At 40.2% G+C, this 26,371-nt stretch overlaps 1 protein-coding gene across 1 annotated transcript in view; it reads right to left on the bottom strand.

Moving 5' to 3' along the window:
* fam222b (family with sequence similarity 222 member B) overlaps nt 1–22,983 on the bottom strand; it is a 50,716-nt gene extending 27,733 nt beyond the window's left edge. The window contains exon 1 of the mRNA XM_005800818.2: nt 22,861–22,983. The gene's annotated coding sequence lies outside the window, so the exon portion shown is untranslated. The remainder of the gene's footprint in view (nt 1–22,860) is intronic.
* Between the last annotated feature and the right edge of the window lie 3,388 nt (nt 22,984–26,371).

Below are 26,371 nucleotides of genomic sequence, written 5' to 3' on the forward strand. Positions count from 1 at the left end.
TGTGTATATCCAATATTGTATTAAAAAAGTTTAAGTGGTGAAAAGAAAAATCTGCAGAATGTGGCAAAAATTTTTATCCAATTATTCTGATAATTTATTGCTTAATCACTTACTAAAATAATCATTAGTTGCAGTCCTAATATGTTCGGTTAAACAGAGGTTCACCTCTTGGACACAGATTACTGAGATTTAGATCTGGTTCTAATCCACAGCTTCTTCCTAATGAAAAGCCTAACCACAGTATGATGCTGCCACCTGCAAGTTTAGCCACAACGAAGACGTTTCAGGGTCATTCAGTCGTAGTTTTCCCCTTTAACTACTGACTCAGGGTGGTGTAAAAACCAGGGAATGTACAACCTTTTAGCTTTTTGTTACTAAAACACAGCTGAAACCCGTGATTGCAGTAACGTTCATAGTTCAGGTTTCTCATTGCAGACGGGTGTAGCAGTGTGTGTTGCAGTGGTTCTGGAGGAGCCTCTGACAGAAAGCATTCACTTGTTGAGCTACTGAAGATGATGATGCTCAGGGTTGTCCATAATGTTATTGAGTTTATGAAGCATCCTCCTTTGCACCCCCAGCTTTAGATTCTCAAGAAACTTTTTTTTATCCATTTCACCTCACAGCTACAAAATCCCAATAAAATAACATTAAAGGTCAAGACTTTAATGTGGGAAAGTTCAAAGGCGTGGTAAATGTTCAGCTCAGTATAAAAGTAGCTATAAATAAACTCCGCACATATATATGTGGCAAGCTCAGCTGCTTCCACAGCAGCCAGACCTTCAATGCGACCAAACGAACATCCGCGTATCTGCAGAGCAGACAAGGAGAAGAGAAGACTCCTGCTCCACTGCAGGGAGGACAGTATGCCATGTGCTCCTTTTGCCCCTGGCGATACACAAGACATGTGCGGTCGACCTTTGGTCTACTGCATACATGTGAACACCTCTCCGCCCCCAGCTCTTTCCTCAGCAGACAAGAGCCCAGAGGGGGGCTGGACAGAACGGTGACTCTGTGGAGAATCGGGCAAACACGAGGCTCGGCACAGCAAACATCTCATCTCTGTGACTGCATGGGAACATCTGGCCCTCACAGGCTCAAAGGGCCGTCCGTCTGTCTAAAATGTGAGCCTACACACAAGGCCGGTGTATCAGGGGGTTGTCATGGCACCAGTTTTTTTTTTTTTTACTCCTACACAGGTACTGGTCGGTTTACAAAAACAGTCTCTGCAATATCAGAACAAGTACAGTAAGTAAGTAAGCTGCTGAGCAAGCGAACAAGGAGCGATTTACCAGCTTTACAAGCCAAACCAGAGAAAAACTTAATGTCTATCTATTGCAGCAAAACTGTGGTAAACAGAACAAACATTTAGATTTAGAAAAATCTAACATGGATCAACAGCTATAATGTGAAAGTCTTGAATGTTGGAGGGCACGAAAATGGAAACTGAGAAAAATTTTCACAGCTGTGTTATTAGACATGGACCACAAGAGATTCCCCCTGTATGAGAAACTTGAGGAAAAATACAATGGTGTTAAGGTACATACACACACATACACTCTAGCAAATAATATCACCTACTGGTGCTGAAATATGATACAAGCTGATCAACTGATCCAGGTCAGTCTTAGTGCATTAAATCCAAGAAATTACAAAAATCTGCAGAGTACAAGGACAGGGCTAGAGAAGAAGATGGTGAAATGTCTGATTTGTAGGCCTGATATATCTCTAATAAAGTATTACTATCATATCTCACTATGTATTTCAAACAATAACAATTGTAGGAGACTTAATATCCAGTAGTTAGTTCATATAATCACATTAATGAAAATCAATGATAGATTATTAAGTATTTAGGTTCATTCTGACAAGTGGATTTTTTTGTTGTTGCAATATTTCTGCCATTATTAGCTACTTTGTTTATGTCAGTCAAATATGATGTGAATAAACTTCTAAATATGGACCTAATTGTGTTTATTTAGCCGTAGAGAAGAAAAAGAAAGCATTTTTTAAGCACACAGTCAGTTGTGCTACCATATGCATGAACTGACTGTTTATGAAGAAGTTCAAAACCATCTTCGGAAATGTTTAGGAAATTCGAAAGTTGTGTTGTCCTGTGTGGCTCCGAGTATTTCACATATATTTTTTAAATTATGTAGTACAATTAGGTTGCACATGAGTTCTGCGATAGTTGCCAAAATGAGTAGACATGTCAATAATATGATTTATCTGGTGTGTAGACACTGATGAATTTTTAAACTCATTAAGGCGTCAATACCCGTTTCTGGCCTGAACCCCCGAGACGCGTCATACAAATAATAGAGTTAACCCAGCTGAGGAAAACTGTTTATTTTCTCTTTGATTTCTCTGCTGCCCGCTCTTGCTTCATAGCTGTTTATACGGATCTCCGGTGTCTGTCCAATGATTCAAGACTGATGAGGCTTGCTCAAAGGTCTATGCCATTGAACACAGCATTAATGCACCCAGCAGCAAATTTTGCTATCGACCCCGGTTCCCTGCAATAAGGACAGAGCCATCAATCAGGCTGTGATAGCTGACACCAGACACGGGCTGATGAAGTAGGGGACTTTGGAGCTAATGATAAATGGATCTCTCAGATATGGTCACACTATACTATGACAGTCTACAGAGAACACTTGACCTTTAACAAAATCCTCAGCCACTTTTTGCAAGTGCTGTGCCATGCACAAAACAAAAACTACAAATATGCAGGCAGCTGCTGCGGTTGAGAAAGTGCGAGTATTGTGTGAGAACTCCAGGGTCCAGCTGAGGGTCTCGGCCTCCTCTCTGTAAGATCTGCTCCAGGCTGGCCCAGACCTCCCCGTTTCTCACACCAAAGCTCTGGGAGTGACCGTCAGCAGGCCTGCGAGTCCTGCTAATTGGGGTCTTAACTGAGCGCAGCAATCCACTCCCCACTCACAGTGAACTGAAGGGCCGCTGGGGCAGAGAGAGAGAAAGAGAGAGCGATGGCGATAGCGAGAGAGTCTTCTGCTGAGTGGTAAACAGACTGCACTTCAAAACTCAATTTGGAGAATAAAACTTCAAGGTTCTGGTGGTAGAAAATGTTCAATATGTATGATATGAAGCCATTCGTCATCTGACAACGAAACATAGACTAAGCCTCCATATTATTTATACCGACAGAAGATTTGGTTTCAAGTAAGCTTTTAATTTTACCAACATATTTCTTCTGACTGGAAGAAATTTGAACATTTTAGAGCGGACCAATCAAAGTTTGGGCTTGAATATGACTAGAGTGATGGAAACCTGAAATACTTAAGAGATGAAAAAATCATGAAAACGGACAAAGGAAACCTGCAAAAAGCTGTTCATCAAAAATAGGAAACATCTGATTAGTATTGTGACATTACAGATTTTTCTATCGATTGAGAGAAGCATAATTTTCTTTTAGACGTGCCAGATTTTTGTAATGAAAATTATTTTTGATCAAAAACTTTTTATAAAGTAAACGTTTCAGACTAGACTGTGTAACAAAATCAGTTAAGTGTATAAAGTATGCTGCGCTTCAATTGATCATGTAATTGGGCAAATTGGAATTACAACGATAAATTTGCTTAACGGAAACAAAAATTCTTTGATAAGTTTTTGCGGTATTATGAGGTAGTCTTTCGGTTGTATTGAAAGTATTGTATTTTGCAAAACTGCAGTTAAAATACCATTTGCATCATACAAGTCACAAGATGCACAACTAGATGTTTCTACTGGCGGAAAAGACAAAGAAGATGACAGGAAGTGGTAGGAAGATGATGAAGCAACATGTTTATTGATGGCCAATTGTGTGAAAATTAATTATTGTGCGATTTTAATTGTGTTTCTTATTTAATTGAAACACTGCATTTGCAAAATTGTCTTTTTTTCGACATTAGCAGAACATGAACAAAGTTTTTGCACATTTCTAATGGAAACACAGCTGCTGTGACACAATACTGATATAGTAGGTCCAATTAATAAAATGCAAAACACATGATTTCATGACTATAGAGAGGCATGCTTCTTAAACTACAAAAACTATATAAAAAACGAATGAAAGGACGAGAATGTGGACGATATTACATTTAAGAAAAAAAATGGAAACATGCAAGATCAGAATTTTAAGGGTTTCTTTTATCTTTTGTATATCTTTACCTATTGATAACAACGTTGCCCAATTCTGTTTCTCTTTAGATAGTATAAAAGAAGAACAGGCTGACATAAACAGAACAATCAGTAAAAATCATTATTAAGAGAGCGCTATCTTTATGCAAAATACATGAGAAATGTTGTTTAAATGATTATGTAGTTTAGCGGAGAATCCTCACCCTGAAAATACAATTCAGTAAATTAGAATATGATGAGGCTCATTTGTTAGATTAAAAATAGCATTTGAAAATAACCGTTAAGCAGGAATTAAAAATACTTTTCATTAAACCCACATTTCTGTTTTACTATTTATTGGTCTCGTAATTATTTTAACCTTAAACTTTTTCCATCAGATTTAAGCACATGATCATCATACTGAGCAGAAACCAAGTGAAAACAACATTTCACTTAGTGAACTGAGTCACTGAAATGACTGAACTTTTCAATAATATTCCTGTTTACCGAATATGGCAGTTATTGAATGAAGCAGATTCAGAAAAATCAATCCACAATCCAAAAGGATTTCAATTTACAAAATCAGGTTGTCTACTAACTGAAATTAACCAACGAAATACCCAAAAAATATCAAGTTTAATAAATATTTCAGCAGCATTGAGCTCAACATTAGGTGCATCAGAAACTTGAATTTACAGTAGAAGTGATGGTGTTTTTCCCTGCTGATACGAGTCTTGAAGTCTGGAGTTCTAGCAGACATACAGCTCAGAGGTCAGGCTCGATGTCCGGCCTGCTTCTGCAGTTTGTCTTCAGGGTCAGAGGTCACAGAGGTAGCTAGAGCTGCATGCTAGAAAGATTTTTACTGCTCCAGCAGGAAGGGAAGGATACTCTCTCATCACAGTGCAGGACAAGAACCGGGAAAGGCTTACCTCTGCAATTTTCAGGGTGGAGTGGCCGACAGCTGATTCTCATTGTTGCTTGGCAATGTGTTGATTTTTACTTTCAGAAAAGGTCGTCGTCCCTTAGTTTCTAAGAAAAACAGTATCTAATATATCCAGTCTCCATGCTTAATTAGCATCTGTAAGCAACTTTATGTGTCTTCTTCAAAACAAGGACTGTCAACTCACATTACAGGCTTTATCGCCATCTACAGGATGGAGTGTGAATAGACGAGACAACAAATTATTTTCATGGCATCTCAAACCCTTAAGATGCCTAAATCTGATGATTCTTCAGTTTGTAACAGTGTCTGCTTCGGAAGAGCAATCCCCCTAAGATTTTTAAGGTTCTTATTTTTTGCAGTCAAAATCACTGATTTTGTGGTGCTCCTTTAGAAACATTTGCATGAAATTTTCTTCATTAAACCATTAAAAAAAAACATTATATAGAAGAAAAAAATAAGAGTAAATTGAACTGAATTGTGCACCCGCTTGTGCGTAATCAAAGGTTTTATGAGTCTGATGTGGATCTGGAAGCGTGCTCTGCTGCGACACTGGAAGCTTTTGAAATCAGGGAACATTTCTTCAACTGAAGAGATCAGAAGTTGGTGAGAACGAGTGGCGGCGGGAGGAAATCCTGCTCCTTCTGTCCACAATTCTTCAACGCAACGTCACCTCATGGATAGTGAGATGCATTAAGTCAAGGTCAGACAGGAAACTCCACTGGGAATTTTCTTTTGATTGATTTAGCCATCTGTACTCTGTGCGTAAAGTTGAAAATCTCTGCACTCGGCAATCAGGTGTGTGAATAGTAATTGGTCAAAATGACAAATGGCAGTGAGATTTTTCCGTCACCGTTTTAAAAAGCCACTGTTTATGTCAAAGACATAAAATATTCAGCTAACCCGAACCGTAAGTAGAAGTAGGAAATACAGTCACTCACAGGTTAGCATTTATTTAAACTCAATATTTTTGAGTATTTTTAGCAAAAACTTTGCAATGAAATATTTATATAATAATATAAAAAATGCAGGAATTTGTTGATTTTGCGTTAAATTCCTCGACTGCAGAATCACCAAAACATAGACTGAAAGAGCGGTGTGTGACTAGCTGCGTTTCCATTACAAATGCGCGCAAATCTTTTATCTATATTCTGCTAATGTCGATAAAACACATTTTGTAACGGCGATGTTTCCATTACATGAGAAATGAAATTAAAATCACGCGTGAATAAACTTGTTCATCCAATAAGTAATTAAAACCCTGACAGTAAGAAATATATAAATACACAAGATTACATTCATAATTGAACCTGGTCGCCAGCTCTCAACAATCAGAGGACACGTTGACGTCTTATTCAGGTGTAGAAGCGACAAGCTCCTTATATTTGAGAGTGTCTACTGCGGTGTTTAGGGGAAATGTATTCTGCAATTTCACAGAAGAGTTATGGATTCAACACGCTAGAATGACAACGTTTTATGAGCTGTGTGATGCTGTGAGAGCTCTGGTGGAGCCAGCTTCCCAAAAACAGAAACAAATCATCATCCTCCTGCTAGTTCCTGTCATCCTTTTCTTGGTTTTTGCCAGTAGTAACATCCGGTTGTTGATCGCGTGACTCGTGCGATGTGAAAAAACGTTTCCATTGCAGTTCGGCAAAATACATCTATTTTGATACAGCTGAAAAACCACATCATCCCAAATCAAACATCTTTTCGAAATTGCCCTGTTTCCATTAAGCAAATTTCTTTTCATAATTTCAAAAGATTAATAGGTCCAAAAGCTCACAAGCTGCTTGTTACAACATTACTGGCAGCAAATGTTTCAAAGTGATGCAAAAATAAGTTACATTTTTCAGTGCACATTCAGGCAACAACTAATCAATAAATTAAACCTAGCACACTTTCAGGAGTTTTTATCTCAAGGCCAATAGGGTCAATATTCAGCAAGCAGAAAAGTGGATAAAGCGGCAGCAGAGCAGGCTCAGGCCAGCTGCAGCTGTGCACTTTGCCAACACATCACCCTCATCATATCAGGGCCACTTCCTATATAAATGATCACAACTCGCTTAAAGACAGAGGGGAGAGAAAATGTGCAGGAAGTCATCCTGTAAAAACAAGATACAGAGATCCTTTCTGCATGGGAAAGAGTCATCGAGCTGCTTTATTTTTGTTAGGGCAAAAGACTCTTTCTGGAGGAATAGGAGAGCATACAGTGAACATGGTTACCATTTGAAAGTGGGCTTGTGATAGATCCAGTGAATGAGACTTTGAGCGGGAAGGGCCATGAATAGAAAAGTCTGCATTTAATTTGCTAATCCATCATTCCAATTGTACACTGTAACAAAGGGAAAGGAGAGTGGTGGGCCATTCAGAGGCAATGGAGCATGCGAAGGGGTGCGTGTGTGGTTCTCCTCGGAGCCGAGGAGGCCGCGGCCCCTTGGCCCTAAAAGCCCAGGCAGCTCTGGGGAGAATGGGCTCTGATGAGCTCAACGGAAGCAGGACTAATCCCTCCATGTCTAAAGAATTGTTTAACTATGTTTGACTGATTAACCCAAACCCCTCGATTCCACTTACAATCTATTTGTTCAATCAAGTCCCCTGCACTCATCGTGGTGCAGTGTGTGGGTGGTGATGGCAGGCGAGCGAGCGAGAGCAAGATGGAAAGAAACAAAAGGGGGCAGCCAAACAATCCATTTCATGGAAGAATACAAAAGTCAAAAGGACAGCTTTTTCCTCTCTTTTTTTGTTCTATTTGCAATTGTCAAAATGCACGCTGCACAGGCGTTTCTGTGAACCAGCTGTTGCTAACTTTTCAAAAGGTCACAGAAATCTTCCCAGAGGAGAGTTCAAGCATAAAGCCTGCAGTGAGTTAGCGCAGAGCACCGCCATGCTGCTTTTTCACCATGTTCAGGCGAAGAAAAGAGAACATTTAAAGACACTGTCCCTCGAGTGGAAAGGAGGTTGTCAGGAAGATTAACCCAGCTTCCTTTTATAGCCTCTGACAAGAGGTTAAATCACACATTACACTGCCTGAAATGTCTCCCAGTAATTAGATCAAGAATATTACTCTCTCCTCGTCCCCATCGCAGACTGCAGCTGATCAAAGCCTAATGATGGTGTCAGTGCCATTGGCTGTGCTGGCAGGGTAAATCTCCCCATCGGGGATGGCAATCTGTCAGGGCAGCGAGCCCTGCTAAACAGCACAGGACGTGAATACAATGGCGCTTGACGCAAAGTGGACTAAATGAACCACATCCTCCACCAACAAGCAATCCATCAGCTCTGCATCATTAAAATTCATCGCTTTGTTTTGAGTCCACGCCGGCGTGTTTACACGTACGCAGTCGGCGGGGTCGTACGCGGCGAGCGAGACAAGTCGGTGACATGTGCGGGCTTCCTCCACCGAGGAAAGTGAACCTCACAAGCCCGTTTCCTAGCGCCGGAGCGGATCCAGGCAGCACCTGGTCTCTGGACGGGGCCAGGAGGCTACTGGCTATTAATTACAGACGGCGAACATGCAGAGAGAGCAAACTAGAGCTGAAACAATTGATTAATCGTGGTTAGTTGATTAATTGAAGTAATCGCCAACTAATTTATTAACTGGTTAATGGTTGACTAGTACAGACTCAAAAAAAAAAAGGTAATTTGCTGGAAGAGCATCATATCCAGACCATTGATGAAGCCAAAACTCTACTAAAAATATTTACGTTTTCCATTAAAGATAAAAATGAAATCACTTCTTTGTCTGTAAAAATGTTTCTATGCAGAAATCCTGTAGTTTGAGACTCAAATTCTGTCAATAATAATATTTATCTTTTGCACCTCTGTGTTGATGTGAAGTCACACAGAAAAGTTTTTCACTTATTGACACCATAAATATTTTTTAGCTGCAGATACATCCCTACAGAAATGCTATGTTATGGTATTTTAGGCAAAAAAAAAATCTAATTTAACAAAAAGAATTGGATTATTTGTTTATTTGCAGTTCTTCACTTATTTCTACTACTGTATGAAAAAGATTTAAGTGGTTAAATGAAAAATCTGCCAATTTTTTAACACGATTAATCGTCTGACTAATATAATCGTTTTACTAAAATAATTGTTAGTCGCAGCACTAAAGCAAACCCTTACAGCGAAATTGCGGCGAGACGGATGCCTCTCTCTCACATCAATGCAATCTGCCTCAGGTCTTTCTTTACGAATACTTGGGAGCAGCTCTTTCATATTGGAAACCCAGCCTCCACTATCTCTGCCATATTTTACAGATGCTACACTACTGCAGGGTACAATCTCCAACTAATGTAAAATGGATGTGTGCCTTCATGATAAAAGTTGACATTTTCCTTTCCTAATCCACCTCCTCCTTTGTAAATAACCTCTCTGTTTTTTTTTTAATGTGTGTGCATGAACACATAATGGTCAATGTCATTATTTGCTCTCGAAACTCAATGGTGGCAAACAAAAGCAGGAAATGGCGAGAGATATGCCAATCACTCAGCGCTGAAAGATGTCTGACAAAAAGAGGCCCTCGAAACATGACGGCTTTTCTTTGCCGCATCCATTCGCAGCGGTACCTGGCTCCCGAGAAAGAGGCCGGCCTCCCCCGAACAACAGAGTCCTCAAAGACAAATGACCCTGATCTTAACCCCTTACAGGTGGCGCAGCTCTAACACAGCGGGCCCGAAGAGAAAAGCACTGTTTTCAGAGCAGTTCTCGGAGATCATTTGGAAAAGCACAAAGACACCTACATACCAGGGAAGTATGTTTTCGCTGAAAGGCAAATCCTCTTGAGCGCATGAGTAGATCTTAGTGTGGACTACAAGCACCTGGTCAAGAGGAAGGCAGAGTCATAATGGTACGTTTTTGTAGCGGCTACTGCTGTTCGAGCGTCATCAGCAAGGCAAACAAAAGCAGGCATATAGAATAATAATAATCAAACAAGCTGTACTGATTAAAAACAAGATGTGAGAATTTGTTATTTCTTCATGACTATGATCAATTCCAACTAAAGAAAACATATTTCTTTATGCAAGTAGTGTCCAGATTAAGTTCATTTTAAAGTGACTTGCAGTCATACAAGTATCTAAAAACACAGAAAAAAGTTAGCTCTAGGAAATCCATTTTATTACGTTTCTCCAAATTCCACTTTTTCCATTCTTATTTTTCTGAATTTTTCTTTTCCATTAACTACTGCATATTCATTAGGCCAAGGAGTGTGGAGTGAATGAAAACAAGTCAACAAATCAATAGCCAATTACTGTTAATCATGTTTCACAAATAAGTGAACATTGAATGATGTTAAAGAACTCAAACATTATGTCCAAAACAGAGAATCTCGTGTTTTTTACATATTAAATCAGAGGAAATCTCCTTTAAAGATATTTTAATGTTTAGATCAACTTCAAAAAGTCTCACAAAGAAACCTGCAAACTTTCATGATGATCACGGACCCTCCGTTCATTTTTATTCCCAGAAATCTCTAGAGCATGTCAGTGTTTTTGAGTGTAGCTTTTACCAAAAATGAGAGAAACTGCAGTATAGCTTTTCTTACCTGCCAATATCAACAAATTCTAAAAAAAATTCCACGTTTTATTGTGGATTTCTTTTTCCGCGACGCAAAACATAATAGGAACCGACATGCTAACATCAATGTGATCATTAAGATAAACTGAATAAATCAATGGAAGAACTGGAAAGAAAAGTGTAATCATGCAGTAAATACATCCATAGCACTTATAGAGTGGCAAGTTGTGTAGAGTACACCCAAAGGTATCTGGGGATATCTAAGCACCGTTCAGAGCAGGTCATATGACAGACAGGACAACAGCGGCAGGAGTGAATATGCTTTCCATTTCACTATGAAAGGGTGAGAGAAACTTTAACTGTTATTGGAAAATGGATTTGTTACATCAGCAAAACAATATAGGCAGCCGACATCACAGCTACAATTACATAAATAACTTTTAAGATGGCTAGCTAGGACAAAAATCACAAACATAACCACGATCCTTGGAAATCGATAGAAAGTTCCACAGCAATGATAACAACACCAGTGCTCAAACGATTAATCGAGATGAATCGATTATTCAAATAATCAATCATTATGTGGAGTATAAATACTGAAAAAAATTACATTTTCTGATTAAACAAACTTATTCAGAGCAGTAAGCCAATCTACATAATACATAGCAGGGTTTCCCCCATAAAAATCGGCAAGCCGATGCTCTGGGCGCGAGGCCAGTTATCCAGCCGGCCATCGTGTTTTGAGTAAAAATTTTTTGAAGTGGACAGGAAATTTGAAAACAAATCACTTGATTTGGAGTTATCAAATGATATTTGATAATTCCAATTACGTGTTATTGGAAGACTGGAAGATTAATACCTAAACACCAAATATAAAATCTTAAAAAAGGCAATCATTAAAAAAAACAAAATTAAAAACAATGCTTAGCCTGGTGGGGGCATGAAAAAGCCTGGTGGCCCACCAGGCTTATGATACACTGGGGGAAAACCTGCATATACATTTAAGGTAGAAACACTTTTGTCTATAAATATGTTTTGGGTAAAACTACTCAAGTCGTAAAGTTTTTGCTTCAGATTTACTAAAGAATTGCTATCTTATTGAATTTTAGGCAATAAAATTTAATGTATGTATTCAAAAAGGCTGAAGTGGTTAAATGGAAAATCTGTAGAAAGCTCCAATTTTTTCATCTCATTAATCACCAGAATAATCGGTTACTAAAATAACTGTTAGTTTCATCCCTAAATAATACATTGTATTTAGATCAATGCATAAAAGCCTTTTGCAAAGAAATATGACTTTTGTTTAATTGTTCCTCTATTGAGTCAAACTGCACAGCTCAACTCTGCACTGTGATTACAGCCAACATCCCCCTGCAGAGTGGCAACTGCATCTCTGCACATTCCAGAAAAGGCAGCCAGCTGAAGGCAGCAAATACACCAGAGAGGAAGAGATATAAACAACGTAAGCTAGTTTGAAAGCTGCAACGATGTTTACTGTCTCACCGAGCGCACTTCATCCCCGCTGCTTTCACAGCAGCGACGGTGTTTCAGCTCGCAGTACGGAGGGGGTTGGAGGGGTTTGCTGATGCCACCGGTCTGCGCACAGAGGGCTCAGTCACAGGCTGGGGAGGTTGTTTGGACAATGTGGGAGTCAGACACACTGCCTGTCTGGAATAACGATTCAGTTCAGCTGCTACAAAACACCCTCTGGTTCCTGAGGAAGTTTCATAGAAGAAGGAAAAAATAATAATAAAGCATAGTGAATGTTTTGCGGGCACAGCAGCTGAAAACCTCAGAAGAATTTCTGCCTTGTTTGCGTTGGTACGTTGCTATCAGAGAGCGAGGCCTGCATTTGCCTCCAACAGGCACTGAATGACATGCCAGAGATTAGCCTCTGAAGGTCACAGTCCTAGTCTATCCTTTCAGCCTCTTTTCACAACAGAACCCCGGGCCCTTTTGAACAACAGGAAGAATGTCATCTGGTTACTTTTCAAGGCACGGAGATACCATTCACAGCGGCCAACAATGGCTGCAAACAGCACCGGAGGGTTAGAAGGTTATAAAGAGACCCATTCTGAGCAGAGCTGGCTCTCCAGGACAGTGCACGCATGGAGAAAGAGAAAAAAAAAAAAAAGCACACCCACACACGGAGGCCTGGAGAAGTGGTGTAAGCCATGATAAAATGAGGAGGGTCGTGGACAAGTGGCTTGGCCTGACCGCCCTCCTGAGCGGCTCGGCTCGGTCTTCCTTCCTCTCCAGGACTGATCTCATCACCGCTGTCAGCCCTCCGGAGGAGCCGGAGCCTGTGTTATTTTGGGGAAATGACAACCACATCATAACATCACTATCTTCTAGTTTCCAGTATGCTGGAGATAACGCACGCAGCTACTCATTTTGGCAGAAAAATGAAATCCTATTTGAATTACGTTTGCTTACAGTTAGAGTTAGGGAAAGTTCACAATATCTGGAGTAAAGTTCTGTGACATCAGGAATTGCTTCTAGCCTGGCCATTGCCGTCCTACTAGGGCACCAATCCACTTTTTTCACTTCCGATACCGATATTGGAGGCCAATATAGGCCAATATCTATGCAAGCAATGACAAGACAACGGAGGAAGTCCGTCCAGGCCGTGTTGACCACGCTTCCAAATATTGAGTTAACATGAACAGCCGCCTCGCTCAGACCTGCACTTCCCTCTTCACTATGGAGGATGGTTGTTAACAACGCAGCCGATTTCTGGTAAGCTTCAACGCATCGACCTGGCACATTATACAAGTCACAGGTAAACATTAGCAATGGGGTACAATGTAAAACTTCAACAGAGTTCACGCCTCCAACAAGTAAACGTTTCACAATAGACAAGAGTCCAGATCTTCTGGACAAAGCAGACAGGGTAGAACAAGAGGTTGGTTTTTACCAGGCTACATTGTTGTTGTTGTTTTACTTGCAGTAAAAAGATTTTAAAAAGTGGATAAATCGCCACAGAAGAGAAAGGCTAACAGCTAGTCAAACTGGTACTCTCATTTTATCTGATTTTAGGAGTTTAAAACAAAAATGTCAGTATAAATACGCTTAGATTAGATTAGATTGAGGCTGTTAGTTGCGTCAATCCCCCTGATCACCTGTAACTCTTCAGTCCACTCCAGGTTCGCCCAGATTAAACATTTGAATTATTAAATTACTATATAATATTATATATTTAAAAAAGTTATCCAGTAAATGGCTTGTGCTAGTTTAGCGCTTTATCAAGTACAGACGACTCCAAAGCCCCCAACTCTACATTCAGTCATTCACCCATTCACATGTTGATGATGACAAGCTTCTGGATAGTAGCCACAGCTGCCCTGGGGCAGTCTGACGTGTTTGCCTGTCCTCTTTAAAACCCTCGGTTGATCGAGGAAGAAAGACGCTCACACTGAGCCAGGCTCTGCTGATTAGTGGTTTCCTGTTAAAATCAGGTTGTTCCTTTCCTGTGTGAGCACATGCTTGCTTTAGACGAGAGATTGCTGCACAGCGAACAACTTAACTATCGCATACTAAAATTAAATATACGTCCACATCGCATGTGTATAATGCAGTGCTGTAATCTATTCATTTTATTGGATTGAGATGATTTTAAACTTTTTGTGTTTAAATTGAATTAGTTTATTCCTGATGAGAAATAAGACTGCCAAAACGACACATAATGTATCTGTTTTTTATTTACAATTTAATAAAAACAGCATTTGAAAATTACCTTATGCCTTCCTCAATAAACCAAAGAAAAAAAATCTTTATTCGCATTACAGCAATCAAATCTTTGTGTGCAGCTGATAACCGTCTTTTTGCATGTTTTCTACTGAAAAGCCTCTTTACCATCACCATAATCTTTAGCTCCCTTCACAGTTTCTCTACACCCCAAAACATTTAACATTCCAGCCAGAAGAAACATCTTGGGGTATTAATAATTTTGAGATTAATATATAACCATCTCAAACACTTTTTTGTTTGAAGTGCTTATGTCACAGAATATCAAATATGTTTTCTGCTCTGTTCTTTGTAGAGAAACACAGCACTAACAAGTTGATATTAGCTTCATTTTAGCCCTTTTAGTTTTCGTTAGATAACATTTTAAAACGGCTAATTTGGACTTTTATGTCCATGAGAGAGAAGTGAACAATTCTTTCAGCAATAGGTGGGGGAGAAACTGTGTTCACCTATGCTACACAGACCCTGATAAAACCTTAGCGACCGCGACGCTGAAATCTTAATAAAACGATTGTGGTTCTGAAACTTTTTAAGCCATGGTAAACTTGACAATGCTAACTGGCTAATGCTACGACAGCAGACTGGAGATCAGCTGATCAGACAGAAGGAGGCAGCTGGTTGCATTAAAGCAAAGTCATTTCTTGCAGCATAACGGACGTTGCTCAGCCGAGGAAAGAATGTGTTGCACATGCAACAACACTCTTTTCAGAAGTGCAAACTGCAAAGGGTTAAAATAAAGGATTGTACGTCAAGAGTATGAACGTTTCAGTTTGAGTGGTGATAAAATCCCTCCACACATCCCATCTTAGACTTGCTAGACTCCTACTTACTGTGATATCTACCTGCTGCTAAAGGTATGGCAACTATTGCTGATAGCTTCACAGAATCTTGCGTGACAAAATCTGAACTACCCCTTTAACTGCAGCCATGTAGCATTTACAAATATAATCTAATCTTACTAAATCTGTAAGCCTGGCCCCACATCGTCACACTTGAGAGACGGATCTGAAACACTTGACCGATTTAAACTCTAACCAATATATAATATAGAGCCCAATTAGCCTGCAGCATTTTACATCTTCTCCATCTCTAATCCTCTCATAACTTGGCCTTATTTAACATCTCACCAACTAGAACACTGAGCTCACTTTCCTCTCTCCCCAGACATCCCCCACAGCTTTACTGGTGCTTTGTTGTGAAATCCCTGCTGACCCCACCGCTCAGGTCAGCCTCTGAGCCTCTCTGTCGGTAGCTAATGACGTCCTGATATGTACAGCTGGCATCCACATTGGAAAAGTGCAGCAGTAACCGCTGACATGCTAATGGCATCTATTGGGATTACTTAAGAGCGATGTAGGGCTTGCCTAGCAACCTTTCGCCGCAGATCGTTTGGTAGCGCGGCTGGGGAGCATCGGCGTAGGGCCAGTGATCCGATTGAGACGACCTTATCTCGCGCCATAAACAGATAACGGTATCTGCCCTGCTCCTCTGCTGTTCCTGAGAGATGGAGGAGGATAAACAACGCCGTCATCTGCAGCGTCTCTGACTTGCCTCATTGGACAGACGCTTTCCTAAAGCAAGCCCTGTTGATTCTGCTGCACTGACTCCTGTTACTGAAAGGCTTAAGATTCCTACATGATTACCCTCAAGCTGAAGACATAACAATTTCAGAAATCCCTTTGGTCCAAGTGTTTGTAATGTCAGTCCCCGGCTTAAAGCCTCAGGTTTGCTGAACACAGAATAGGGCTGGGCGATGTGGCTGTAAAACGTATCATGACATAAGCATTTCATGTCAGTCAACAGATAATTGATTTGGTTTTTGTTTTAAAGATCCAAAAAACCGCTAAACTAGTGACATGACCTTTCCTCTTTTATCCACAACTTCCTCTTGAATACTAATTTTCCCTTTTCTCTCAACTAAAGTCTTTTTTTTACTTTTTAGCTGTCCTCTGATGGTTGAGATTTCACAGTCAAACAGACCGATTGCCTACATTTCTCATGACAAATTATTTAATTTCCCATAATCCTAATGGATACTAGCAAGCTGAGCTAGTTGGAGATCTACCTTCTTTTTACCTTAAGCTTTAAGCTAACGCCTTTCCTCTGCTTTCATCCCCCAGAATGCTGTGCGCTTCTGGGTCAGTGAAACTATAAACATTTTATCGGACGTATTTTCCATTGATATTGATTATGTGTCTATCGCAATAGATGATGTTGGTGCTTCATCGCCCAGCTCTAAAAGAGAAACTAACCAGCCACAGCAGGGCTTTCTGTCCTATTTCCCTCCACCAGCTAGCAGGAAAATCTACACAACACACACAAAAAAACAACACAAAAACATGACTAATAAAATCATAAAGCTCATCTCAAACTTTACCTGCAGTCGTTGGACATAAAATAAACCAAATCAGGTGAACCATGCAGTCATTTCTCGCTGATGCACATCCTAAACCCCTGATCTAAAGTGCATTATGATTCCAGGTATCCTCTCTGAGCGTGACCTAAAATTGTCCACCAACTCCAGCAAACATCTGCTCAGAGTCTGACACCAAACACATATAGCAGAGGAATCACAGGGCAGCCTCTCCTGCTGGTGGGTGGCTGAGTGGGTGAGTGTGGGCAGACAGCTCCACTGGTGACTAGAGGGGCTGAAAGGTGGAGCTGGCTGACAGATACCAGATAAAATCTCTGCCCTGCTGCCTCATTTGCTAAATGGGTAATATCCACGCACACAAAAAAAAAGCTACTCCAAAATGACTGGGTGAGGAAAGTGAAAACCTGCTGTGCACATCAAGCACACAGGCACCTGTGAGAGATTTAGCATGCATGGGTTCCTGCTGGAATATGAGAGAATCAAACGCATTTCATCTGGGAGGGCACGCGGTTACACATTTCCAATTCAAGTACCGTCACTAAAACCCTACGCCAAATCACTGGCTTTGAATAAACCCAAAACGAGCGCCAGCCAAGTGGCTCATTTCAGCTCGGAACATCATCACATCAAAAAAAAAAAAAGAAAGAAAGAAAGAAACTACTTCGGTTAGCCGAACAATTTCACAGTCAACAATCACAGAGTCCAAACTGTTACTAATCAATGTATTTTAATGAGCCCCCTGTGATTTCCAACAACAGCTGAAACATGAAAAGCTGCTCAAGTTCTCTGGTTCACTCTTTGTACCTTGTGATCTGTTATTCATGGACTGCTCTGTAGTCTCTGAGAAATAAAGCAGAGCTTTGATGTTATCCTCTTATGACTGCTGTCCGACACAGGCCTAACGCTGGGGTTCTTCTTGGGCTGTCATGAGGCGAGAAAAACCTTTTTGCAACACAAAACAACTAGGCGTCACAACACAATCAATTGGGGAAAAAAATAAATTATTTTAGCCTCGAAAGCCAAGCAACACTCACGCCTGTCTCCAAAGAATAGGATTTATAACACAGTACCTTGCAAAAGTACCTACACATCTGCAACTGTTTTGGTATTTTAATCAGATTTTGTGTGATAGACCAACACAACGTGGCTCAAAATTGCAAAGTGAAAGGAAAATTATGTAGTTCTAAACGTTGTTTACACTATTTAACAAGTGTGCTGTCCTTTTTTTATCCAAGAGTCTGATGCAACATTTGGTAAAATCTCTTGAAATTAAAGATTTGGGGATTTACGCTTTTTCCACATCTAGATCCTGTTTTCTTTCTTAGCCAAATACAAGATGGAGATCACCTGAAAACATCAGTTTCACTTCGACTACAGACTCTAGAGTGACCTTTCGCTATGTGCCCCCATTAACCAGATTCCATGTTCCTGTAAAAGACAAGCATCCCCGCAGCATAATGGAGCCAACACCGTGGTTACAGGCAGTTATCCGTCACATGTAGCACTTGCTGACTAAAAAGACCAGCATTTGTTTCTTCTGAAAAAAAACGCGTTCTTTGACACGTTTTCTGTGTCTAGAGTTACACTGGGCAACCGTGCGTTCCTGTTTTCATTTCTAGTTGATGGATTATGCAGTGCTTGATGAGATATTTGAAGCTTGGCAGATTGTTTTCCAACCTAACGCTGCTTTAAACTTCTTCATAACTTTCACCCTGAGCTATCCCCGTTTCTTGGGCTGTGTGATGCCGTTTGTTCATCAATATTCTCTAACAACCGAATAAGGTCTTCAACATCCTGATACTGAGGTGGATTTTATTTCATAGTTAGGCGACTTCTAAAGCACCTCTGGATTTTACATAGGGGCATCGGAAAATAGGGGGCTGAGTACAAAAGCATCCACTTTTCACACCTTTTGTCAAAAATCATCTCAACTTCATAGCTGTACATTTCTCTATGTTGGTCTACAGCAGGAGTCTGCAACCTGCGGCTCATAATTTGCTGAAAATAATAACGATTAAATACAGATACAATAACAATTGCAAGTTTTAGCAGTTTTTCATAATTTTAATGAAATAACTGCATTGGAGTTCCACTACAGAGGGACACTAAAAGTAAAAATAACATTTATTTAGGTTTGTTTTTCTTATATTCGTAACTCCAGGCTTTTCTTTACATCATCGTTCCACAAATAACAGTCAATAGATGACAATGTATCCATCCTCTTTTTGCAGAAATTTCACCTTTTTCTTCACTTTAAAACCTACAAATAGTAATAAAACGGTGACAATACATTAACATCCAGAGGAATTTATTGAAAAATGTTCCTCTCCTCAAAAGGTCACGTAACATTTCCAGCTCTAAACCAGCTTTATTTTTCCTGAACTGAGGCCCAGAATGTCTCTTTTTCTTGGTCTAAAACATCACTCTCAATAACATCAAATACAATTTGTGGTTTTTATCCTACGAAATTGGAAAAAATGTTTATGAATACTTGTAAGAAATGGCAGTGTAGCTACGTAGGTGTGCATTACATTCATAGTGTGCTCTGTTCCCCAACCTATCTTTGTTTTTTCTGCAACACTTTAACATCCCCCATAAGCAAACTGAGAAGGATCAGCAGTCACAATGCCACACCAAAGTTTATTGAGAAAACTACCCTCCTAAACCACAGTGTAAATCAATATGCTCAAATATACTTGTCAGTATCTTCCTAGGGAGAGGGAAAAAAGCCTGAAATAAAAAAAAAAACAAGACGAGCTTGCTTTTCTGTCGGCTTGCCCTCAGCAGAAACTCTGGATTTGCAGTGACAGGTCAAAGAGTCAGCACATGACTCACGGACAGAGGAGGAGAGGCACTCTGGAGAAGCCACGCAGAGATCTAATTAACACATGCATTCAAGTGGTATTTCCATTTGGTGGAACGCAGTAATTTTCTGCATTGCTGGCCAGCGTGACACGAACAAACGAACCAGGTGCTCCTGACACTCAGACTGATTGCCTGGCTTTATGACTAAGAGCAAACACGAGCGTCATTTTCAGACTCAAACAGAGAGACCGTCGTGAGCACACAGGGAAAGTCACACCTGCGGCACCAGAACCGCCGCCGCCGCGTTCCTAACCACCGTTAACCTCTGCGTCGCAACGCATCTCCGGCATCTTCAGGCGGAGAGTTGTGCGCGATTCGTCAGGCTGTCGTCATTAGAGATGAGCCGCGCTTTACAGATGAGAAGAGGCCTTACAGTAATTTACTGCTAAGACCTAATTAATCTTCATTGTGCTGGGAAACATAGCACCCAAACGCAAAGACGGTTTCCTTCTGCACTGATAATTGCAGGGAGTCGAGGGGCTTGAGTTTCCCCAACAACAAGGTCTGAAATTTAATTATCTTCTCTTTGGAAAATGCAGGGGGAGAAAGCTACATTGCAAAACTGCACTTTGGGGCAAGTAATATCAGGCTCTTGTTTGAGCAAGCACAGGATATCACTGAGCCCATCCTCCATGCTGTCATAAATTAAACAGTCTCACCTTTGTTTTTTGGGGGGGAATTGCTTTGTCACATGACTACAGATTTGCTTTCTGTTGGTTCTGTATCAAACTGAAGGTTCTGATGCAAGGTAAGCAAAACTCCAAACAGTTGCAATATTTAAAGTAGTTGACTTCAAAGTTGGGTTTCCATTACAAATGTCCCCAAAACCTTTTCAATATTTTGCTACCGTCGATAAAATAAAAATAATTTAAAATGTATATATATGTAAAAAATTCGCAGTTCTGGTGTTTTCATTAAATAAGAAACGCAATTAAAAATCACATGTGAATACGTGTTGTCGTGTGGTAAATCATGAAAAAACATGCAGCGCCATCGTCTTCCTACCACTTCCGGTTATCGTCTTTTATGCCAGTAGAAACATCCGGTCCAAGACATCTTGATGCAGACACCAAGGCAGATTTGTAAAAAATTGCCTTATTGATTGGTTTTAATTTGCCACAACTTGTCCAGTTGGATTTGGGTTAGAAACTGAAACTGACAGACAGTAAAGAGTAGATACTGGATTGGTTTAGTAGACGGTTCAATTATCTTATTGATATTTTCGTTAAGATGGATTATATGCTGAACTGCCTGAAGTACGACGTTGTAAAGCCATTGGACCTGTTGTTGATATTGAAAATGAATCAATACAGTACAAACTGAACATGATGTGTTTGATACAAATTTATTCTTTTTTTGATGCTAGGCTATATATCTAAATGTTAAAATTGACTTCAATGACCGTTTCAGCAAAACAACCGTTTGGTCTACTGGTTCCTAAGTAATTTAGACAAACAGATTGAAGACGGGAACAAAGGTCATGACTTAAATTTACAAAGTAATTCCATTGGAGAGTACTGCATTTAAATACATATATTTTAATATCCATCACATTTTTTATGAAAAAGTTAAACCTTCATGTTTAGAGCATTTATAGAGAGAGATTTAAACTTAGAGGAGTGGCAAAAGCAAATGAGGCGGTTTAGCAGGACATTTTACTGAGGAATATCGTCTCTTCTCCCCGGATGTCGAGCTGTCAGCATGTCATGACTCAGTCAGATGAGTCTTCAGATTCATTTGTTGATTAAAAAATAAATAAAAAAAATAAATCATACAAAGGGTGGGGAAAGATGCCTGGACACATGGATGTGAAAATAATATTGCAAAATTTCTTCATTTTTCCATTGTATTTTAAAATACCTCTCTATCATTTTTTTCTCTTATTATATGAAAGCACAATTGTTGGACTACAGAAAAAAAGAAAAAAAAAAGGAAATCAGTATTGGCCCAGAAAAGTCTGATCGGTGCATTTTTACTTTTATTGCGCCGGAACACTGATCCACACAAACACGGTCTCTCTCCCGCATTTTGTCATTATGGATCCGCTTCCCCAACAAATAATAATAATAATAACAATAACAGTCCTGAATAGAACAGCTGGTATCTTCCGATCATTTCCTACCCAACATTAATCCAGCTTCATCTTACCCTGAGCCGAGGGTAAGACTTTCCCGGTCCCATCAGTTGATCTATACTGCGGTATGCCTCTCAATAAAATCCGTGACATTACAGAGCGATCACATCAACGGAGCCAGCGGACCCAGAGCAGCCAAAGACAACACGGACAGCCTGTGGCAACATTAACATTCCTCCGTCTAAAGACCAGGCTCACAGGAGAAGAGGAGGAAGAGGAGGAGGAGGAGGAGGGGGGGACATCGATAGGATCCCATTAGTTAAGTGCGCCCTTAGGATACCCGAAATTTGATCAGAGATAGTCCTCCTCCTTCCAGACACGATCCATTAGAGCTCTCCTGCTCCGGAGCTGCTCCTCCTGTCCTCTTCCTCCTCCTCCTCCTCGGTGGTCGAGGTTGTGCGGCAGGATCAGGATGAGTCCGGTGACGTCAACCTTTTGTTATCACCTTTAACACTTGCCTTTGCAGGTGCAAACACTTTCCTCTGTCGCTGCGCGTAAAGCTGCTATTTGCGCAGCGCACACATCCCCGCGTCTGCCGCGAGGAGGGCTGGCACATCTGGATATTTGCTTCCACTTCCCGAAGATTTTAGGGAATATAACCAGCGAGACACACTTTAAATTTGAGCAATGTAATATTTTAAAAAAACTCAACTTTATTTCAATGAGGCATTTTTATTATTTTTTTACATTTCGCCTAAAACATCCTGGGAGAAGTGGTATAAAACCGCCTGGATGTGCGGTGCAAATTACGTAGGACAATCCTGTGGCAGGCAAATGAATAATCCCCTGCGGGCTGGTGTCACATCACAAAATACAACTAGCTAAAAAGCCCAGTTCGCCCAGTTAACACCAGCTTGCAATGATAAAATTAGGCTCCCCGTGTGCCTATAGACGTGTTTGCCGCTACTGAGAGCCAAAGCGTCGCTGTGGGGTTTTCACAACAGATAAGCTGGGATAAAACGGGGTCAGCAGAAAGCTATAAACCTCCAGGTTGCCAGTCAGAGTGCCAGCTGACTGCCAGGGCTCCGGGCTAAGCTAGCCAGACAGTCTGAAACATACACAGTCCCATTGTTGCCTTCCCAGCCTCCCCTCATATTTCTGCCTCGCTTCGGGGGGACGTCACACGGCATCGAGCAGCAAACACGGGGGAAAGACGCAGGAACTTACCCTCCGTTCACCTCGGGGAAAAGCATCATTTTAGACCGTGGCCATGGTTTAAAACGGACAGATTTTCTGCCGTCGCCCTGCGCTGGCCGAATCACTGCTGCTGCTGCTGTCTGCGGCACCAACTTCCGGCGCATGCGCACTGGCAGGTGCCGTTCCAAACAGAGCCGTGCGACAGAGAGCGTTAAAGGCACAGCCGACTTATCCGAGCTAAATAGCGAATTTAGCGTTTGGTTTTAAAAGATGCGTGTCATTTTAAATATTTACTTTTCTAAAATAAAATAAATTTCCAAAAAATATCACCAATGGCTCCAATACTTCATATTTTATGACAATATAGGGCATACAAAGTGTGGTCCGGGGGGGGGGCATTTGTGTTCTTCTGAATGATTTTGCAATTCAAGAATGATGCAAATTTTTCAAACTGGCACAGGCAGTTAAAAGGTTGCAGCAAGCATTTTTGAAGAAAAATGCCTTTCATTTAAAAAACACTAAAGTATTTCAGATCTAACATGAATTACAGATTAATTTTAATACAAAAATCAGAGCAATTTGCTTATATCATTAAAGCATGGTATGTTTTAATGATATAAAAGGTGTTGAGGTTTGGGGGAAAAAAGAAATCAGTTGTGGTGTATTTTAAAATCAGGTTTTGAGGCATGTGAGAACTTTTCACTTTATAATTTTAGCCGACAAGGCAAAACGTTTGGACTCCACAAACATAGATTGAGCTTCAGCTGTTTTACACAGAATAATGAGCAATAGAAAGAGACATGCCCTTTGCAGTGAAAGGTTATGCCAGGCTATTATATGCTACTTTGTGTTGGCCTGTTCCATAAAATCCCAATAAAATGCACTGTTCTCAGTACTTAAAATGTGCCTAAATGTGAAAAAGTCCATATGGTTACTTTTTATTCACAATGGGTGATTTTAGGTTTTCTTTCCAGTACATGTGAGCCTGAGGTCTGGCCCTACTGTTACGTCATTTACCTCTCATTCTTCTTCAACATAGAAAGTACTCCTGGCTCAGTTGATCTGTGTTTGATCAACTGATCTGTTGCTTGATCGGTCGTCTCAAAGCCCCAGTCGATGAGGATAGATGGCTGCTCACACTGAGCTGACTTCTGCAGGAGGTTTCCTGCTGTTTAAAAGAGTCATACCTTTCCACTGTCACCTTGTGCTTACTTAAAAGTCAATAACATAATGGAGCCATTTTATTTACTTTAGTTTTTTGGGGTTTTTTTTTAAAGTTTTTACCGCCTGAACTTGTGTGCATTGTATTATAACTTATATCAAACTGGAGTATACTTTGTTCCTAATAGACTGTCAGAAATTTTGTTTCAATGTTTTGCAAAATCTATGAAAAATAGAAAAAATAGCACACTTTGACATTTAAAAATTATTTTAGCAGCATCAAGGTGATTCCATAAGGAGGTCAAATTATGTGGCCCTTTAGACTCTAAAGGAAATCAACCGTCAAGATAACAGGTGTGTTCTTAAATAATATGTAACCAGTTTTTATCTGTAAACTGCCAAGCTGAATCAATGTGAAAAGACGTTTAATATTACTATTCTTTCAGAAGTATTTACTGAATACAGACAAAGCTATTAATTCATATTTTAACAGTTTCTTAATAGGTTTTATTGATACATTTTTTTGAAGACATTCATAATCTTTATATGGCCCCAAATAAAAAGGAGTTTGACATCCCTCACCTAACTATACTTTATCATGATTAGGCACAAGGCTGAGCAGAAAATGAGGGCAAATGCTGCCAAAGTCCCAAAAACATTTTTTTCAATATAACAAAAATAAAGCCTGGCTCCTGGTAATCAACTAATTACAAAGGAGTTTAGAAGTTTTGAAAATACTCAGAGCTGGACCAAAGCATATGCAATCTAAGTCATGCTTAGAGAACTTATATTCTCAAACTTCAAATTTGACTGAGAAGAATTGTGAACTATTCTTAATGTTAAATTGATCTTTATTTAGCACGTAAGAGAAGTGGCAGATGCATTGCTTGCAATCATGTAAAAGTAACTGGATCCTTTCTGCGTTGCGCTGGTTTTATTGAGTGACCAGGCCTTGACACGGCTTGTCTTTAAAAAGGATGGTTTCTTGATTTATTCTGACGAGAGCAACATACAGAAAACAACCGTGATAGGCTGCCAGCTCCAAGTCCTACACAAAACAAAAGCACATAACAAAAATTAACGCAGTAGATCTATAAATAAGCTGGATGTATTTAGATCAGGGGTGGGCACTCCTGGTCCTCGAGGGCCGGTGTCCTGCAACTTTTAGATGCATCTCTACTTCAACACACCTGAGTCAAATAATGAGGTCGTTAACAGGACTCTGGAGAACTTGACTGCACTTAGGAGGAGATTCAGCTGTTGGATTCAGGTGTGTTGGACCAGGGAGACATCTAAGAGTTGCAGGACACCGGCCCTCGAGGACCAGGAGTGCCCACCCCTGATTTAGATGAAAAATAAACAGCACACACCACTCCTGCAGGACAAGACAAAAGGGAAGGGTCTAAGGCAGGGGTGGGCAATCCTGGTCCTCCAGGGCCGGTGTCCTGCAACTCTTAGACGTCTCTCTGGTCCAACACACTTGAATCCAACAGCTGAATCACCTCCTAAGTGCAGTCAAGTTCTCCAGAGTCCTGCTAATGACCTCATTATTTGACTCAGGTGTGTTGAAGTAAAGATACATCTAAAAGTTGCAGGACTGCGGCACTCAAGGCCTGGAGTTACCCACCCCTGGTCTAAGGGGTGCAAACAATTTAAAGACAATACCACAGAAGAAGAAATAAAAAGGAGGGGCTTCCGATCTTAAAGTAACAAGGTTAAAACAATGACAGAGTTTTTTTTTAGTCAGGTAAGGAACAATACAAATAACCACAAAAAGACATTTTGTGTAATTATAACAAAAGAGAAATATAACCAGGTTACATAAAGGAATAACTCTGTAATTGTCTCTATAATTTATTTAGCAGCTGTCAACTTCTAACACATTTTATCCAAAGTACTTTTTAATACAATAAACTCACCGATGAAATACTGTCATGAATTGTTTTCTTATGAGTCAACCAAACATGTATTTAGTGCACAAAATGTGGTTTCTCGATCACATTTGAAGAGATGGTGGTAAATAGGCCCCTAAATCAAACTTTGCTTTAGGCTCTAAACAACCTTTGCCTGGCTCTGTATATTTTCAAAAATAAATCACAAAAACAAATGAATAAATACTCAAAGCCTATTTTTTTTTATGTTTAACGGACACCGTCTTGTTTGTACATGTAGTGTTTATCTGGTTCACCTCAGTGTTCCCTGTGTGCTGTACTATATTAGGAATCTTGCTGGGAAAGATAAAGCTGAGAGAGAGCACTCCTGGTCAATAGTGTCACATGCTTTGTGATTTGATGAAATGTTCTATTTGTGCAGCCTGGTGTGTATGGCCCCCTAATCAAAGACTTATATTTCTGTGACAACTAAAATAAATTACTCCATT

Source organism: Xiphophorus maculatus, chromosome 11 (genome assembly GCF_002775205.1).
Source record: "Xiphophorus maculatus strain JP 163 A chromosome 11, X_maculatus-5.0-male, whole genome shotgun sequence".
NCBI classification, from domain to species: domain Eukaryota; kingdom Metazoa; phylum Chordata; class Actinopteri; order Cyprinodontiformes; family Poeciliidae; genus Xiphophorus; species Xiphophorus maculatus.